The sequence below is a fragment of the Hypanus sabinus genome, chromosome 15, assembly GCF_030144855.1.
Source record: "Hypanus sabinus isolate sHypSab1 chromosome 15, sHypSab1.hap1, whole genome shotgun sequence".
Lineage (NCBI taxonomy): Eukaryota > Metazoa > Chordata > Chondrichthyes > Myliobatiformes > Dasyatidae > Hypanus > Hypanus sabinus.
This window is the reverse complement of record NC_082720.1, coordinates 32156736-32177407: the sequence shown is the minus strand read 5'-3', so window position 1 is coordinate 32177407 and position 20672 is coordinate 32156736.

Genomic DNA, 20672 nt, shown 5'->3' with positions numbered 1-20672 from the left:
ATCACCCATGATGGAATGGTGGAGCAGACTTAATGGCCTAATTCTGCTCCTATGTCTTATACTCTTCAAATCATTGTACCAATGATTTGAATGACAATAAAGATGCTGTCATTTGCAAGTTTACAGATGATATCAAAATTTGTGGAATTGCCTGTCATAAGGAAGGTTGTCAATGGATATAGCAGGATATGGATCGTTGGAAGTCTAACCTGGACAAGTGTGAGGTGGTGCATTTCAGATGTCAAATGCAAGATAAAAATATACAGTAAATGGCAAGACCGTCAGGGGCATTGACATGCAGATGAATTTTGGAGTGCAAATAGGTAGGGTGGTAAATAAAGCATACAGTTTACCCGCCTTGATCGATCGGAGCTCTGAGAATAAAGGTTGGGAAGTCATATTAGACCATAAGATGATAAGACATAGCAGCAGAATTAGGCCAGTTGGTCTATTGAGTCTGCTCTGTCACTTAATCATAGCCAAATTATTTAACCTCTCAGCCTCATTCTCTGGGCTTCTCCCTGTAACCTTACTAATCAATCTCTGTTTTAAATATACCCAATGACTTAGCCTTCACAGCCATCTGTGGCAATGAGTGCCACAGATTCACAACCCTCTGGCTAAAGATGTTACACCTGTCTAAATTTTGGTTAGGCAGCTTTTGGGGCTTTGTGGACATATTGCAGGAAGGATGTGTAGCCTTTGGCAAGGATGTTCAGGAGCTACACCTGGATGTTGCCTGGATTGGAAGGTACTAGTTAGAAGGAGAGGATGGATAAACTTGGATTGATTTCTGTGCAATGTTGGAGGCAGAGGAGTAATGTAATAAAAGTATGATAGGCATAGTTAGTCCTTTCCCCAAGACAGAAATATCTAATACTAGAGAGCATAGGTTTAAGCTGAGAATCAGAATCAGAGTTAGAATCAGGTTTAGTATCATTGGCAAATGTCATGAAATTTGTTTTGTGGTAGCAGTGCTTTGCAATACATAATAATAAAAGCTATAAATTATGGTAAGAAATATATATACAAATATATATAAATTAAATTAAATAAGTAGTGCAAAAAGAGAGAAAGAATAGTGAGATGATGTTCAGAATTCATTGTCAATTCAGAAACCATATGGAAGAGGGGAAGAAGCTGTCCTGAAATGTTGAGTGTGTATCTTCAGGCTCCTGTACCTCTTCCTTGATAGTAGCAATGAGAATCCCCTCCTTCTAACTAGTACCTTCCAATCGGTGATGAATGTCCTTAATTATGTATACTGTCTTTTAATAGCATGGTGTTTTGAAGGTGTCCTCAATGCTGGGGAGGCTAGAGGATACGAAGGAGCTGGCTTTCTGCAGCTTTTTCCAATCCTGTGCAATTCCTCCATAACCGGATGGTGATTCAACCAGTTAGAATTCTCTTCACAGTACATCTGTAGAAATTTGCGAGTGTCTTTGGCGACATATGAATTCTCCTCAAACTCCTAATGAAGTATAGCCGCTGATGTATCTTCTTTGTAATTGCATCAATATGTTGGGCCCAGGATGGATCTCTAGAGATGATGACACCCAGGAACTTGAAACTGCTCACCCTTTCCACTGCTGATCTATCAATGCAGACTGGTTCTCCCTCAACTTCCCCTTCCTGACGTCCACAATTAATTCCTCAGTGCAAGAATGTTGTTGCAATACCACTCAGTCAGCAATCTGTCTCTCTTCTGTATACCTCTTTATCACCATCCAAGATATTGCCAAAGTAGTGTCATTGCCAAATTTCTAGATGCTGTTTAAGCTGTGCCTAGCCATACCATCAAGGCTGTAGAGAGAATAGAGCAATGGGCTAAGCACGTATCCTTGAAGTGTGCCAGTGTTGATTGTCACTGAGGTGGAGATGTTATTTTTAACCTGCACTGATTGTGGTCTCCCATTGAGGAAGTCAAGGATCCAATTGCAGAGGAAGGTACAGAAGCGCAGGGTTGGAGCATGTTGATTAGAACTGGGGTTGTGTTGAGTGCTGAGCCGTAATCAATAAACAGCAGCCTGGAGCAGGTATTACTGTTGTCCAGGTGATCCAAGGTGGGTGGAGAGCCAGTGAAATTGCATCCCCTGTAGACTTATTATGTGTAGCCAGTTGGTCATGTCATGGCATCAGCACAGGTCTTCGGGGCAAATGCTTCTGAGTTCAAATCCGACTGGCTCCTTGGACACTTTCCATCTGTGCTGGGTTGAATTCGAGCTAGGAACTCGGCATTGTAAAAACAGACAGATGCTACAGGATGCAACCACAATAACAGACCTGTTGTGGTGAAAGGCACATTGTAGTGGGGCCAGGTCCAGGTCCTAGCTTACGGAGGACATTTAATTGGAATTTATTAGGCAGTTTTTTTTTTGCACAGAGGGGCAAGGTGGTAGAAGCAGATATGATAACAACATTTAAGAAGCATTTGGACAGGCACACAACCAGGTCGGGAATAAAGGGATATGGACCCTGTGCTGACAGATAGGATTCATTTATTTTAACATCATGGCAGGTGCAGACATCATGGGCTAAAGCGCCTGTTCTATTGCTGTACTGTTTGATGTCTACAATTACAAATACAGTTTTGAAAAGTTGTTCTAAAGAACTTGTACAGTAATAATTGGCTGAACAGTTTTTATCTCCACCACACCTTCCCTCTCAGATGTAACTCTTGTTCGTAACAAGCTGGTGTAAATGAATGTAAGTGCAGTGATTACAGAGGACAGACAGGGAGGGAGTGCTTCATCTTTGATGAGTGGGAACACTCAACGTGGTTCTGGAAGGAAAGCGTGATGAGCTAGCTTTTATATTTTTTTCTGAATAGCTTTGAAAATATAAAATGTATTTTTTGAGTAGCTTTTAGAACTGGTTTGGGTTGCTAAGAACTGTTCTGGGAAGTACAAAACTTCATTAAAGCAAAGAAAAATTCTCCTGCCTGGGTGAGCCTCGCAATCTCTCACTTACTGATTTGATGATCTGCACCACACACAAAATCATTCGATCTTGACTTGTGTGTCAGATGATCTTCTTTCTGTCTCATTACTCTCCAATGTAATGATCAATTTTACTTAGTTTCTTCTTTGATTTATTTTTCGGTTGATAATTCTTCTGGTACTTTATCTCTTCTCCCCCCCCCATTGTAAAGATGGATAAAAAATGCTCATTTAATATACTGCTTTATTCTTATTGTCTGTAATAGTCTTACAAGTGCTTATCTTTAATGGGTTTATATACCCTTTTCCCATTGTTACTCTTAATCTATTTATGAAAACCCATGTTCTTAGCTAAAAAATTACCCACAACTGTTTCTCATCTTTTTGCAACTTTTATTACTTACCTGGGAGCTTTTTTGTAGCTCTTTGACTCCACTGGATTCCCAGTTTACCCTCCTTCAAGCTTAAAGTTTAAAAGATTAGTTGCATGCAGACTAGTCAATGACGAGATAAAGAGATCCACCTTAGTCAAGTGGCCTAGATTGTCCCGTCAATGTCAGAAATGTAAATAATTGGGACATAGAAGTCAAATTTGAATGGATATGTATTTGATACAAATGAATAAGAAAATGGTATTTGGTTTAATGCGTAGTCGCACTACGTAACATTCAGAAAATTATTCATGCAGATACTCCATGGAAGAAAATTATTTAGAAAGCTACGAGGATCTTCCATTGCACAATAATTATCATATGACAAGCTTCGTGGATTACAGAGGTTCTTTCAGTAGGCAAAAAGTTATATATAAGTATTATGAATGCAGGCATCTTAAAGAATATTATGGGCTGCATTTATTGATTAACATTTAAAGAACTTTAAGCTGACTACTAAAATAGACTTTTTGAGTAAAGGAAAGCTAATTAATTTTATCGTTATACTCAATTTTTAAGCATGCACGTTGTCACCTAGGCCCTTTTGTAAAATCCCAGGCGTTTAATGTAACAAATACATGAATGTACAGAGGAAGTCCTAACATTCAATTTAAGATTTGCAAGGGTGTTACATGGTTGCTGCAATAAAAGGATTGTAATACTCAACCAACCTTTCCCATTGAAAAATGTTGCTGGGTGGTTCCTGGGAGATATTATCTCACACCAGTTACCACATTCATTAGCCACTTTTATTAGATACTTCTCATACATAATAAAATGGCCACGAGTGTACGCTTGTGATCTTCTGCTTCTGTAGCTCGTCCACTTCAAGGTTTAACTGTTGCGCTTGCAGAAGTATACTTCTGCACACCACTGTTGTAATGTGCAGTTATTCAAATTCCTGTCGCTTTCCTGTCAGTCTGGTCATTCTCCTCAACACACACTGCACGCCGGAGGAACTCAGCAGGCCAGGTAGCAGCTATGGAAAAATGCACAGTCGATGTTTTGGGCTGAAACCCCTCAGCAGGATTGGAGGAAAAAATGCTGAGGAGTAGGTTTGAAAGGTGGGGGAGAAGGGAGAGAGAAACACCAGGCGATAGGTGAAACCTGGAGGGGGAAGGATGAAGCAAAGAGCTAGGAAGTTGATTGTGAAAAAGACAGAAGGTGGGTGGGAAGGTGATGGAGAAGGGAGAGAGAAACACCAGGCGACAGGTGAAACCTGGAGGGGGAAGGATGAAGCAAAGAGCTAGGAAGTTGATTGTGAAAAAGACAGAAGGTGGGTGGGAAGGTGATGGGAGGTGATGGGCAGGCAAAGAGTTAACATGAGAGAGAGAAAAGGGGATGGGAAATGGTGAAGGGGGAGGGCAGGCATTACTGGAAGTTCGGGAAATTGATGGGGTTAATGAAGTGGCGAATGGAACCAAAGGGTTTCGGTCCGAAATGGCGACGATGCTTTTTTCCATAGTTGCTGCCTGGCTTGCTGAGATCCTCCAGCATTTTCTATGTTGCTCAGATTTCCAGCATCTGCAGATTTTCTTTTGTTTGGTCATTCTCCTCTGAACTTCCTCATTAGCAAAGTGTTTACACCTACGGAAATCCTGCTGACTCGATTTTTTTTTGATTTTCGCACCATTCACTGTAAACTCTAGTATGAATATCCTGGAAGATCAGTTTCTGAGATACTCAAACCACCTTGTATGGCACCAACAATCATTCCATGGAGAAAGTCACTTAGATCACCTTTCTTCCCTATTCTGATGTTTTGTCTGAACAACTCTTGACCACACCTGCATGCTCTTATGCATTGAGTTTCTGCCACATGATTGGCTGATTAGATTTTTGCATTAATGAGCAGGTGTACAGGTGTACCTTATAAAGTGGACATCGAGTGTATGATTCTTTCATACTTCAGGTGATAAAGTTCTCCTCAGAATGAACTTGTGATGAAATAGTGCTAAATCAGTAAATGCATAATGGATGATAGGATTGCCTCACTACAAGCATACTAACAGGAATAAAAACTCATTACATAACAATGTATGTAACATATACATGAAATTTATGTAACACTAAAGAAGTAGTATGAATGCTTTTAGAGTTATTTTCTGGTCTACTAGAATGTTACATGAACATCCCATTTTTACAAATAAAGATTACAAATTCGTGGGAATCATTTTGTCATTGATTCTGCTCATTCATTTTTACAAATAATTCCATTTTTTGATAATATTTTTTGTTTGGAGAAAAAGACAGGGAACGATAATCAGAAAGTAATTTCATGTTTATGTCTTCCTATTTATTCTAACATTATAATTATGGGACACCCAAATTTATGAGCTGGACTAAATAGGAAATTCAAAGTATTATCTACATATATTCAGGTCACTGGAGTTTTAGGTATTGCCTTTTGCCAATGCATCAATTGGTTAGTGACATAAATGAATGGATCACTGCATTAAAGCAATTTCTGGTTTAATAACTCAATAGCTGTGTCAGCTGATTTAATTTGTTTATTTGCTAAAGAAATTAAACACAAAGAAGGGATTTAATAAAGTGACCCATGTAAATAATGTACCCAACTCTGTAGATGGTGTAATATGTAAATTTCCATCTGTGACGCTACTGCCAGTAGCCCTGTATACATTAATTATAAAAGCTATCATTTAATTGATTCTGCCAGATGTGCAAAGCCAAAGAAAAGCTGCTTAATGTAATAGTCTGATGGCCAAAGACTCGTTTGTCAGACAAATCTTTATGGAACACAATTGTTTTGTTAATGGACCACATGGATAGCCTTGTCAATTTGTATTATTTTCTCCCTGTAACAAATACACCTACATTTAAATTATATTCTTTCTAAAGCTTGAAAAAAATAGAAGTATAACTAGCAGTACTGAAAGGTGCATAAAGGAACAAAAAGATCATAATTGTATCATGTCATCGTTGTTAATTGTATAAACTGGGTTATGCTGTACTGAATGTGAAAAGAATGATTGCAGTCGGGGGTGAACTGATGTGTAAAAAGTCAGGTCATTTTTCTGGGGACGACAAGGAAAGGAGGGTGTTGGTTGGGAATTGGCACAGCATGCATGAAAAAATAACAGATGGTGAACATTTGCTGCTCATTCTGGTCTCAAGTCCTTTGAATAATTGTTGTGGAGATTATTGAGGAGCTATTGATAATCTACAGTTACCCAAGAACAAGCCACTTTTTCTTTAACACGGGTGCTTGTTGAATAAGGGACTGTTCCACGAAGTGCTACGGATAATTTACAGTGAGACCTATTTTCAGGAACGTGCATTTTTTCTGAGGTTATGTCAACATTTTCCTGTTTCTGAAACTGTCAAGATAATGTTCAATGATAATATTCATAAACTGCAAGACGATTCCACTGGTGGTGGGCATATCTCCTACATCAGCAGCTTATAACCATATAACCATATAACATATAACCATATAACAATCACAGCACGGAAACAGGCCATCTTGGCCCTTCTAGACCGTGCCGAACCCTTAATCTCACCTAGTCCCACCTACCCGCACTCAGCCCATAACCCTCCACTCCTTTCCTATCCATATACCTATCCAATTTTACCTTAAATGACACAACTGAACTGGCCTCTACTACTTCTACAGGAAGCTCATTCCACACAGCTATCACTCTTTGAGTAAAGAAATACCCCCTCGTGTTTCCCTTAAACTTCTGCCCCCTAACTTTCAAATCATGTCCTCTAGTTTGAATCTCCCCTACTCTCAATGGAAACAGCCTGTTCACGTCAACTCTATCTATCCCTCTCAAAATTTTAAATACCTCGATCAAATCCCCCCTCAACCTTCTACGCTCCAATGAATAGAGACCTAACTTGTTCAAACTATCTCTGTAACTTAATTGCTGAAACCCAGGTAACATCCTAGTAAATCGTCTCTGCGCTCTCTCTAATTTATTGATATCTTTCCTATAATTTGGTGACCAGAACTGCACACAATATTCCAAATTTGGCCTTACCAATGCCTTGTACAACTTTAGCATTACATCCCAACTTCTGTACTCAATGCTTTGATTTATAAAGGCCAGCGTTCCAAAAGCCCTCTTCACCACCCTATCTACATGAGACTCCACTTTCAGGGAACTATGCACAGTTATTCCTAGATCTCTCTGTTCCTCTGCATTCCTCAATGCCCTACCATTTACTCTGTATGTTCTATTTGGATTATTCCTGCCAAAATGTAGAACCTCACACTTCTCAGCATTAAACTCCATCTGCCAATGTTCAGCCCATTCTTCTAACCAGCATAAATCTCCCTGCAAGCTTTGAAAACCCACCTCATTATCCACAACACCTCCTACCTTAGTATCATCGGCATACTTACTAATCCAATTTACCACCCCATCATCCAGATCATTTATGTATATTACAAACAAAATTGGGCCCAAAACAGATCCCTGAGGCACCCTGCTAGTCACCGGCCTCCATCCCGATAAACAATTATCCACCACTACTCTCTGGCATCTCCCATCTAGCCACTGTTGAATCCATTTTATTACTCCAGCATTAATACCTAATGACTGAACCTTCTTAACTAACCTTCCATGTGGAACTTGTCAAAGGCTTTGCTGAAGTCCATATAGACTACATCTACTGCCTTACCCTCGTCAACATTCCTCGTAACTTCTTCAAAAAATTCAATAAGGTTTGTCAAACATGACCTTCCACGCACAAATCCATGCTGGCTACTTCTAATCAGATCCCGTCTATCCAGATAATTATAAATACTATCTCTAAGAATACTTTCCATTAATTTACCCACCACTGATGTCAAACTGACAGGTCTATAATTGCTAGGCTTCCTTCTAGAACCCTTTTAAAACAATGGAACCACATGAGCAATATGCCAATCCTCCGGCACAATCCCCGTTTCTAATGACATATTAAAGATCTCCGTCAGAGCTCCTGCTATTTCTACACAAACTTCCCTCAAGGTCCTGGGGAATATCCTGTCAGGACCCAGAGATTTATCCACTTTTAAATTTCTTAAAAGCGCCAGTACCTCCACCTCTTTAATTGTCATAGGTTCCATAACTTCCTTACTTGTTTCCCACACCTTAGACAATTCAATATCCTTCTCCTTAGTGAATACCGAAGAGAAGAAATCATTCAAAATCTCTCCCATCTCCTTCGGTTCCACACATAGGTGACCACTCTGATTCTCTAAGGGGCCAATTTTATCCCTCACTATCCTCTTGCTTTTAGTATAACTGTAGAAACCTTTCGGATTTACTTTCACCTTATTTGCCAAACCAACCTCGTATCTTCTTTTAGCTTTTCTAATCTCTTTCTTAAGATTCCTTTTACATTCTTTATATTCCTCGAGCAATTCCTTTACTCCATGCTGCCTATATCTATTGTAGACATCCCTCTTTTTCCGAACCAAATTTCTAATATCCCTTGAAAACCTTTAACCTTTCCTTTCATCCTAACAGGAACATAAAGATTCTGTACCCTCATAATTTCACCCTTAAATGACCTCCATTTCTCTATTACATCCTTCCCATAAAACAACTTGACCCAATCCACTCTCTCTAAATCCCTTCGCATCCCCTCAAAGTTAGCCTTTCTCCAATCAAAAATCTCAACTCTAGGTCCAGTCGTGTCCTTCTCCATAATTATATTGAAGCTAATGCTATTGTGATCACTGGACCCGAAGTGCTCCTCAACACATACATCTGTCAGCTGACCTATCGCATTCCCTAACAGGAGATCCAACACTGCCCCATCTCTAGTCGGTACTTCTATGTATTGTTGCAAAAAACTATCCTGCACACATTTCACAAACTCTAAACCATCCAGCCCTTTTACAGAATGAGCTTCCCAGTCTATGTGTGGAAAATTAAAATCTCCCACAATCACCACCTTGTGTTTACTACAAATATCTGCTATCTCCGACTCACGCGCCCCATTAGGTGGCCTATAATACACTCCTATCAGTGTTACTGCACCTTTCCCATTCTTCAATTCCACCCAAATTTTTCCCTAGAGGAGCTCTCTAATCTATCCTTCCAAAGCACCGCCATAAGATTTTCTCGGACAAGCAATGCAACACCTCCTCCTCTGGCCCCTCCTACTCTATCACACCTGAAGCAACTAAATCCAGGAATATTTAGTTGCCAATCACACCCTTCCTGCAACCATGTTTCACTAATAGCTACAACATCATAATTCCAGGTATCAATCCACGCTTTAAGCTCATCCACCTTTCTTACAATGCTCCTAGCATTGACATAGATACACTTAAGATACTCTCCATCTCCTCCTCTCTTTCCATCCCTAACAATGCATTCAAATTTATTATCCTTTTCTTTCTTCTCCCCTACATCTTCGGGCTGAGCGCATCTCTTCTCCACCACCTGCCTTTCCTCCCTCACACACTGTCTATTTACTTGCTCCACTGGTGAACTAACCTCCTCTCCCATAGTCTCCTCAAATAGTCTCCCGCCCCCCCATCTTACTAGTTTAAAGTCCGCCCTGTAGCCCTAGCAAACCTCCCCACTAGGATATTGGTCACCCCACGATTCAAGTGTAACCCGTCCTTCTTGAACAGGTCACTCCTGCCCCAGAAGAGGTCCCAATGATCCAGAAACTTGAATCCCTGCCCCCTGCTCCAATCCCACAGCCACGCATTCATCCTCCACCTAATCCTATTCCTCCTCTCACCGTCGCGTGGCACAGGCAGTAATCCCGAGATTACTACCTTTGCGGTCCTTCTTCTTAACTGCCTTCCTAACTCCCTACACTCTCGTTTCAGGACCTCTTCCCCTTTCCTTCCTATGTCATTGGTACCTACATGTACCATGACCTCTGGCTCTTCACCCTCCCACTTCAGGATATCTTGGACGCGATCAGAAACGTCCCGAACCCTGGCACCAGGGAGGCAAATTACCATCTGGTCACCTCCACAGAAACGCCTGTCTGAGCCCCTGACTATTGAGTCCCCTATTACTATGGACCTCTTTCTTCTAACCCTACCCTTCTGAGCTACAGGGCCGTCCTCTGTGCCGGAGGCTCGGCCACTGTCACTCCCACCAGGTAGGCTGTCCCCCCCAACAGTACTCAAACATGAGTACTTATTGTCAAGGGGTACAGCCACTGGGGTACTCTCTAGTACCTGCCTCTTCCCCTTCCTGACTGTAACCCACCTATCTGCCTCCCGTGGTCCCGGAGTGACCACCTGCCTGTAACTCCTCTCTATCACCTCCTCACTCTCCCTGACCAGGTGAAGGTCATCGAGCTGCAGCTCCAGTTCCCTAACTCGGTCCCTCAGGAGCTGCAGTTCGGCGCACCTGGCGCAGATGTGGATGTCCGGGAGGCTCGGAGACTCCAGGATCTCCCACATCCGACACCGAGAACAACAAGCTGCCCTCACACTCATACCTCCCAAATAACTGAAAATACAAGAACTAAAAGATAAGCCTACTGTGCCCTCCTCCGCCTAAGCCCTCTGAGCCCAAGCCCTACACTCTGCGCCCGGCTCACTCCCAAGCCCTACACTCTGCGCCCGGCTCACTCCGCTGCCCGCTTCTTAAGGCAGCATTCTTTATATACCTTCCCTCCTTCCCGGGCCTCCTTCACGTGCCTGCGCAGTCCCGCCTCTCAGAACTCCGATCTGAGAAGCAATTAGACAATTTGAAAATGGCCGCCGCCGCACTTCCTCTCAAGCCTCACTGTCCTCTTCCAAAAGAGAACTACCCCACTCAGTATCTCCTTTATATATCTTCCCTCCTTCCCGGGCCTCCTTCACGCGCCTGCGCAGTCCCGCCTCTCAGAACTCCGATCTGAGAAGCAATTGGACAATTTGAAAATGGCCGCCACCGCACTTCCTCTCAAGCCTCGCTGTCCTCTTCCAAAAGCTTGTGGACGCCTCTTCCAGCTTGTGGACGCCTTTAGCTATAAGGAATTTATGAAGCCTTGGCAACACTCAGGAACCAGCACCAAAGAAAGGGAAGAAGTATTTGAGAGGAGGGAAAAAGAGATCAGGCTAAGCCAGGTATCTTTCTATTTGCCCCATTTCCACTCTTCCTCACATATCCTGATCACCATACATAACATTCCCAAAAAAGAGAGGGAGGGTCAAAGACTCCAATACCTTGCATGAATGTAGTCAGGCACAATCTTGGCATGGGAAAGGAAACAGGGAGATGACTGGCTCTCTTCCAGCCCTGCATACAAATATACTGCATCTGCAACTCTAGCATAGACCTGGTAATTCAACAAGCACATATGTCCACTCCCTGTTTCTCTGTTCACGTGTTCAATACACTACCAATTGTGGCTGCAGCTGTTAATTTTGCATAAAACCATGAACAGGATGAGAGTGAACTTGAGAGAAGCCCTGCTTAGTGAGTCCTTGAACCTACTCAGGGGTTAATCTGAATCAACACCTGAAATGGAAAGCTAACTTTAGTTGCGAGTTTCAACATAAATATATTTGGATGTCAGATATAAAGAGGTAGTGAGGGTGGAGGGGTGATAACGATAACAACAACAACAACAACAATAATAATAATAATAATAATAATAATAATAATAATAATAATAATAATAATAATAATAATAATAATTTATTGATCCCAAATAGGTAATACTGTTGTTACAGCAGCAATGTTTAAAAACACTTAGCAGTGCACTTAATGAATAATAAATAGGAAAATAATAGTGTAAAATAGTACTAATATGAAAATAGTGTACCAATGTGCAATAATATGCAATAATAATGTTCAAAATATTAAAGCAGAGACTACTGTACTATGATGAGTTGCACAGTTGAAACAGTATTTCTCACAAAGTTACCTTTCTTGGATGAAAGGTTATTAAAAGCAACTTAAAAAATTCTACTGTGTATTTATTTACCCTGTTTAGCCCTGGTCAAATAGGATTTAGTTTATTTAGTGGTGCTGCCAGGTCAGGACACAATGGTCAGTCCTCATGTCCTGTGCAGGGCATGCCTTATTCTGATTGTCGAAATTTGCTTTATTGTGATTGGTTAGATTAGAAGTTGCTGCTTTTCCCATTGGATAACTTCCTGGTGTCCAGTTTCAAATATCCTGAGTATGTAGAAAGCATGTGAAGGAGGTTCTCTCACTTTGTTTAAGGCAAGTGGTGCACATATCCATTGGGAAAGTATATGCTCTGCATGTACCTTCAGCTAAGTATATTTGTTGAATATACTTATGTTTGTTGAATATTCAGCTTTATAGTTTCTGTAACTTGGGGAACGTAAATATTAAAAAATTTACTGTTTGTAAATAAATGATTAATATGCCTATTTGCAGTCAGCATTTCCTATCTTTCTTGCTGGACCCACAAACCTGATACAACATTACATTCTGGTGCTGCAAGTAGGGTACGAGCAGAAATGTATTTCTTTAAAAGGTTATTTAAAGGAGTGGACCCACTGTTTGGGAGATACAGAGGCCCAGGGTGGACTGATAATAGCGCAGGCTTTGGAAGTCTCGCTAACCTACTGATGGGTTATGGGATGCCGGTAGATTGGTCAGACCAGTTAGATTTTGCTGAGGTTGAAATGGGCAACACATTGTTTCCATTCTTAAGTCATTGGGTTTTCCCAGAAGTAAGGATAGCCGATGGGATGCTTTCTGGCTGTTTGTGGTGATTGTAAGACATCTGTATAAAAAGATAGTGGATCTTAAGAATGAAATGCAGGATCTCTGTCAGGGCTGTATTATTCTTGGAGAATCACTGTTGATGGTTCAGAGTAGGGCGACAAGGTAGAGGATACAGATATTGAGATAGCTTGTCAGCTGATGAAACAGCAGAACTTCCAGATGCGTCAAGCTGGTTGGCAGCCTGACCCTGTTAAAGTTCGAGCCATGAAAAGGTGGGCTGATGATCTACTGTGAGGCTGGGAGATGGGGATCTCTGGCTGGTTAATGAAAATGAGGGAGAGAAGATAGCGTGGACATCTTGGTTTAATCCTCAAGAAGCTCACCTTCTACCTTACAGGTTTGAAACAGGCCAGGCCAGTGATCACACATTCCCACACCCACCATGAGGGGTGGGGGGGGGGGCATTGGTCCTCGGCTTCTTCTCAGGAGGGAGAGGGGGAGGATGCTTAGGAACATGTGGGGGATGGTATAATGGACACCTTTGAGACAACAGAGCTTAGAAAATTCTCTGCTAAGGAATTAGCAAGTTAGGGGATAAGCATAGACAACAGGCTGGGGAGTCTTTAGCCGCATGGTTATCGAGGAAATTAGATAAGGGGGTATTGGAGTGATCCTATCTAACAGGTGCTTTAGGGAGCCTATTGTGAGGTGTGACTATGTGCATCAGTGTGTGTGTGTGTGTGTGTGTGTGTGTGTGTGTGTGTGTGTATGTGTGTATGTGTGTATGTGTGTGTGTGTGTGTGTGTGTGTGTGTGTGTGTGTGTGTGTGTGTGTGTGTGTGTGTGTGTGTGTGTGTGTGTGTGTGGACTTTGCCTTTAAGAGACACTGGATGTGTTGGGATCTGCCCAGTTGTTTTTTCCTCCTCAGTTGTTGTCTTGTTAAGTTTGCTATTTCTCTGTAAGAAATTAACTGTCTGTTTTAAGTTTTTGCAGTTCCACATGAAGTTTTAGAAGAAGAGGAGTACAGTCTGGCCTTAGTGTTTTGTGTTCTAATCTGTTACTTTGTTTCTTATGTTTAGTTAGTTTCCTTTTTTCTTGTTTTCTTAATCTGTTACATGTTTACTGTGTTCTAAGTTTCTACTTTTTATTTGTTTCCCCATGCAATTGGTTTTAGGGATGACTCGCTTTTCATACTGGCCATATGAAATTTGGGTGGATTTAGTAGAAATCCGAGCAACTTTATTCTAGATATGAGATGCCCACATTTCAGAGGGTATTTAGCATTTTGGGGAGCAATTCTAGTAGTTCTATTATTTTTGTGATTTCTAAATACCCAGTGACTAATCACGAACGACTGCATTTTGTATCTCCCTGCATCACAGATTGGCAAAATGGTGGATGCTGATTTGTGGTGGGAGATCCTGCCTGGGATTCCTGGGAATGGTGTTTGAATTTGCACACTGGCCCAGTGGGTCAGATTGCTGAATTTGTGTGAGATCTCCTTACTACATCGCAGAAGGGATGCCACTGATATTGATCCCTTTGACAAGGAAAAGATGGTAGGGGGAAATTATCTGGCTTCTCAGGTTTTGACATTCTGTTTTGTGGGATCTGAGAGGATTAGTTTATTCCAGCCAACCCCAACCCAGAGTACATTAGCAGTCTTAAGTGACTTGAGCCTTAACAGCCATGGTGGAGTGAGTACTTCAAGGAATGGATTAACCCAGGTTAATTAAACCCAAAGATTTCATGTTAAAGAGTTCCACCTATGAAAACAAAGTTTATCAATTTAAAAAAAAGAACTTGGAGAAGAAAAGGCTATGCGAGAACGCAGCATGGCAGACACAGCATGGTAAAGCAAGAGAAATACAGCAAACTATTAGAAACTAAAGATATAAACTGTTAAAAGTGGAATTAATAGTGAGTATCACTACCCTACTTGAAAACCTCAGGGTAAAACCCCTGGAGAAGAGATGATAATGATAAAAAATCTGTTAAAGCTATGGCTATAGCAAGCAGCAGCTGTAATGAGACAATATCGACAGAGATGACTGTCCAAGATCTCTACCGTGTAACTGGGAATTAGTTCAGTTAAATCACACCAAAGGATTTGGTGAGTTAAAACTTTCACTGTTCCGAGTGTATACATTTGTGTGTGAAATATGTTCAGTAATGTAACTGAGAAATGTTTGGAAATGAGAATGTGATATTGAGTTATTTTGAACTAGAAAACAGAATGTGTATAAAATCCTACAGAGTGTAATCCTGTTGTATTCAGGTCAGGTTTTTTTTTGTGTAAGTATTGTGAATTGACTTTCTGTGGATGATCAACTATTTCATCCAAATAAACGAGAAACTAGACGACGAGCCACCCAAGATTACTTGCTGCATGAGCAACTGCTGGTTTTCCATACAACCTTGCCCAGGCCTGCACCATGGAGCGGGCGCAGATCCATGGTCTCGCAAGACTAATGGATGCCACCACCAGTCGGAGTTGTAAGTCTGATGGGATGGTGTGGCTCAAGGGACCAATAAGGTCTACTGTACACTGTATCCTTGAATAAATAAATAAATAAATAAATAAAGCTTGGATGCTGAAGATCATTACTGGGGTTCTAATTATTCTGCATGGAAGAAATCTACTAGACTCCCAATGAACAAACACAAAAATGTTTATTTATTTAAATATGTTTGTTAGGTGTGTTCAGGAAGATTTCTTGACACAATATGTAGATAAACCTACAAGAGGAGAGGCTGTACTTGATCTGGTATTGGGAATTGAACCTGCTCAGGTGTCAGATCTCTCAGTGGAAGAGCATTTCGGAGATAGTGATCACAATTCTATCTCCTTTACCATAGCATTGGAGAGGGATAGGAATAGACAAGGCAGGAAAGCGTTTAATTGAAGTAAGGGGAAATATGAGACTATCAGGCAGGAACTTGGAAGCATAAATTGGGAACAGATGTTCTCAGGGAAATGTATGAAAGAAATGTGGCAAATGTTCAGGGGATATTTGCATGGAGTTCTGCATAGGTACGTTCCAATGATACAGGGAAAGGATGGTAGGATACAGGAACTGTGGTGTACAAAGGTGGTTGAAAATATAGTCAAGAAGAAAAGAAAAACTTACAAAAGGTTCAAAAAGCTAGGTAATGATAGAGATCTAGAAGATTATAAAGCTAGCAGGAAGGAAATTAAGAATGAAATTAGGCAGGCTGGAAGGAGCCGTGAAAAAGCCTTGGTGGACAGGATTAAGGAAAACCCCAAGGCATTTTACAAGTATGTGAAGAACAAGAGGATAAGACGTGAGAGAATACGACCAATCAAGTGTAACAGTGGAAAAGTGAGTATGGAACTGGAGGAAATAGCAGAGGTATTTAATCAGTACTTTGCTTCAGTACTCAGTACGGAAAAGGAGCTTGGCTATTGTAGGCATGACTTGCAGTGGACTAAAATGCTTGAGCATGGAGATATTAAGAAAGAGGATGTGTTAGAGCTTTCGGAAAGCATCACGTTGGATAAGTCACCAGGACCCGATGAGATGTACCCCAGGCTACTGTGGGACGTGAGGGAGGAGATTGCTGAGCCTCTGGTGATGATCTTTGCATCATCAATGGGGACAGGAGAGGTTCTGGAGGATTGGAGGGTTGCGGATGTTGTTCCCTTACCTGGTGAGTCTTACCTCAGTTGTTGGTAAGTTAATGGAGAAGATCCTGAGAAGCAGGATTTATGAACATTTGGAGAGGCATAGTATGATTAGGAATCGTCAGCGTGGTTTTGTCAAGGGCAATTGAATTTTTTGAGGATGTGACTAAGCACATTGATGAATGTAGAGCACTAGATGTAGTGTATATGGATTTCAGCAAGGCATTTGATAAGGTACCCCATGCAAGGCTTATTGAAAAATTAAGAAGGAATGGAATCCAAGGGGACATTGCTTTGTGGATCCAGAACTGGCTTGCCCACAGAAGGCAAAGAGTGGTTGTGGACTGGTCATATTCTGCTTGGAGGTTGGTGACCAGTGGAGTGCCTCAGGGATCTGTTCTGCAACCCCTACTCTTTGTTATTTTTTTAAATGACCTGGATGAGGAAATGGAGGGATGGGTTAGTAAGTTTGCTGATAACACAAAGGTTGGAGGTGTTGTTTATAGTGTGGAGGGTTGTCAGAGGTTACAGCGGGACATTGATAGGATGCAAAACTGGACTGAGAAGTGACAGATAGAGTTCAGCCTAGATAAGTGTGAGGTGGTTCATTTTGGTAGGTCAAATATGATGGCAGAATATAGTATTAATGGTAAGACTCTTGGCAGTGTGGAGGATCAGAGGGATCTTGGGCTCCGAGTCCATAGGACACTCAAAGCTGCTGTGCAGGTTGACTCTGTGGTTAAGAAAGCATACGGTGCATTGGCCTTCATCAGTCGCAGGATTGAGTTTAGGAGCCGAGAAGTAATGCTGCAGCTATATAGGATCCTGGTCAGACCCCACTTGGAGTACTGTGCCAGTTCTGATCACCTCTCTACAGGAAGGATGTGGAAACCATAGAAAGAGTGTAGAGGAGACTCCCAAGAATGTTGCCTGGATTGGGGAGCATGCCTTATGAGCTGAGTGAACTTGGACTTTTCTCCTTGGAGTGACTGAGGATGAGACGTGACCTGATAGAGGTGTATAAGATGATGAGAGGCATTGATTGTGTGGATAGTCAGAGGCTTTTTCCCAGGGCTGAAGTGGCTAGCACGAGAGGCACAATTTTAAGGTGCTTGGAAGTAGGTACAGAGGAGATAACCATATAACAATCACAGCACGGAAACAGGCCATCTCGGCCCTCCTAGTCCATGCCGAACTCTTAATCTCACCTAGTCCCACCTACCCGCACTCAGCCCATAACCCTCCACTCCTTTCCTGTCCATATACCTATCCAATTTTACCTTAAATGACACAACTGAACTGGCCTCTACTACTTCTACAGGAAGCTCATTCCACACAGCTATCACTCTCTGAGTAAAGAAATACCCCCTCGTGTTTCCCTTAAACTTCTGCCCCCTAACTCTCAAATCATGTCCTCAAGATGTCAGGGGTAAGTTTTTTATGCAGAGTGGTGAGTGCGTGGAATGGGCTGCCGGTGATCGTGGAGGTGGATGTGATAGGGTCTTTTAAGAGAGTTTTGGTCAGGTACATGGAGCTTAGTAAAATAGAGTGCTGTGAGTAACCCTGGGTAATTTCTAAGGTAAGGACATGTTCAGCACAGATTTGTGGGCCAAAGGGCCTGTATTGTGCTGTAGGTTTTCTATGTTATCCAATAACGTGAATGTACATTTACCTGTAAGAATGAGGGGAGATCCAGCCCAAAGGGCTTCAACCTAAGTTGTTCCCAGATTCCAGTGTGTTTTCCCCTGTTTTGTTTTCTTGCGTACCTCTTCCGATGGCCTTGCTGACAGAGGTCTGCAGCAGGCAATGGTGTGCGCAATAAGCCTAGGCTGTGGAGCTCCTCTGAAGTCCAACAGCTCACCAGCAAGGTGGAATTGCTGTGCTCTGTATATTTAAAAGCCAGCAGCTTTTTCTGATCCTAACAAAGACGTACGGGACATGGACAAACTGTTACATCTGGAGACAAAGTGATCACTGCATCTGAATGCACCGCCACCTTAGACTAGAAGAGAGTAATGTTAGTGTGAGGAGCAGTACATCACAGTGTTCTTAGATGAAGTTTTGCTTGCACTTCAGTTCTGTGGCCTCTGAGGTGACTGATGAGGTAAACATGGACATCCAGGTAGGGCAGGACGTGGTTTGAAAGGCAGTGGTCTCCTTCCATCCCTTATTTTGAATTAGTGTAGGCTCCCATCACACGGTCTCAAAGTCTTATCCAAAATTCTCTTTCCCTTAAGTAGTAATAGGCTTGGGATTCCCAGGAGTTGTTGGAGATGTTCTACTTTTTGAAGGATGTTTTTAGAATATCCTTGGAACTTATTCTCTGTCCACCTGTAATAAAGTTCAAAATAGAGTGTTTATTTCCAGGAGTCTGTACTGGGCATGGGTAAATGAGACAGACTGGTGTACTCAATGTAATTAGGGGTAGAATGGTAGAGGTCAACAGCTTGCTGTCCATATTGTACTGCCTTGGCTTGAGTATCTAGACAGCTAGGATGTAACATCCCTGAACAATGGAGGCTTTAATTAAGTGGTGGAGATATTGACCTGGAAGAGATGCTAATATTGATTTGCTTATCCTATCTGTAAATTTAGATAATTTTGCAGGACTGGCAGTGAAGGTATCTTTCCAATGCATTGAAATGCTTGTTATAGTTTCTCAATGCCTCAGTAGAATACAGGAGAATAGATTCCTCTGTTGCCTGGCAAACCAGAAGTTTTAGGCTGGGTTGAAGTCTTAGTCTTCAAACACCCTTTGTCTTGCTGTCAAATATCTATGTACAAAAGATAATGATGAATATCATCATGTTTGATGATTTTCACTGAGAAGAGACTCCCTACAATTAGTATACATCAGGCAAGGAATTGCCTGTGACTTGGAACTTGCCCTCTGAACACTCTTGTATGCAAGCGTGCCAGTATGCTGCAGATTTACTCCTGAGGTTGGACTGACCATGATTCTGCAGATTCGATTGAACAGGTTCCTACTGAAGGCCTTTTCTTTGATCAACAGGTAATGCACAATGTATGCAGATGTTCTAGTGTGTTCACCTTTCCCAATCCAGTAAGGTCAAGAAGCGGCTTGGTCTGAATCCAGGAACAGCCAAGTCTGCTCCTGAAGCTCAGTGCCATCAGGAAGCTGCTTCTCTTGGTCAGCAGAGGCTATAGTTAATCTGTGGCCAGTTACAGACTCCAAAATAACATCTTTGATATGTCCACAGTTAGTTTTCTGACTTCCTTCTGTCATGTGCCTGACTCCAGAACTATTTTGTAATCGTATTGTTATCTGACAGCTTTATTTTTGTTTACAAAGCAGCGCACTATCCTGTATAGTATTTAGCTAATTAAATAAGTTGGTTTATTGGCATTCCATTTCCCATTTATTGTTTAAATGCAATATATACCTAAATTTTGAATAAGAAATATGTTTTAACCGATGTTTTGATGTCAGTTAAAATCAATATCTGTACCCGGCTAGAAGCCCGAGAAGAGTTTATTTGTCATATACATCAGGAAAGCACTAGGTACTTTTTCAAGAAATATTTAATCCTATCCATCTAACTAAACTCGTTGATTTATACAACTATAGAAAATTATTCATGCAAATGTGTTTAATGCGTGGGACGGCGAGTCTGTCGGGACCTTGGGGACTTGTGGAAACTGTGGTGATTTTTCTTTCGAACTCAGTCCTTTAACATCTTGGATTATTTTTACTGTGCCCATAGTCTGTTTTTTTAAAATCAATTATGCTATTGTTTGCACTGTTGTAACTATGTGGTTTTGTGCAGGTCTTGTAGCTTTATTTTTTGGTCTTGTTTTTGTCTAGTGGATTTGGAGCTCCTTTCCTGGGAACGCGCTAGACGGTAGCGTGATATTAATACGCAGCAGCCTCTCCGGACTTTGGATTGGGGATTGCCAAACGTTATGTGGATTTTCTGGTGTAATCTGTTTTGTCAAATGCTTTTGTGATATCATTCTGGGGGAATATTGTCTCATTTTTAAACTGCATTGCATTTGTGGTTTCTAAATGACAA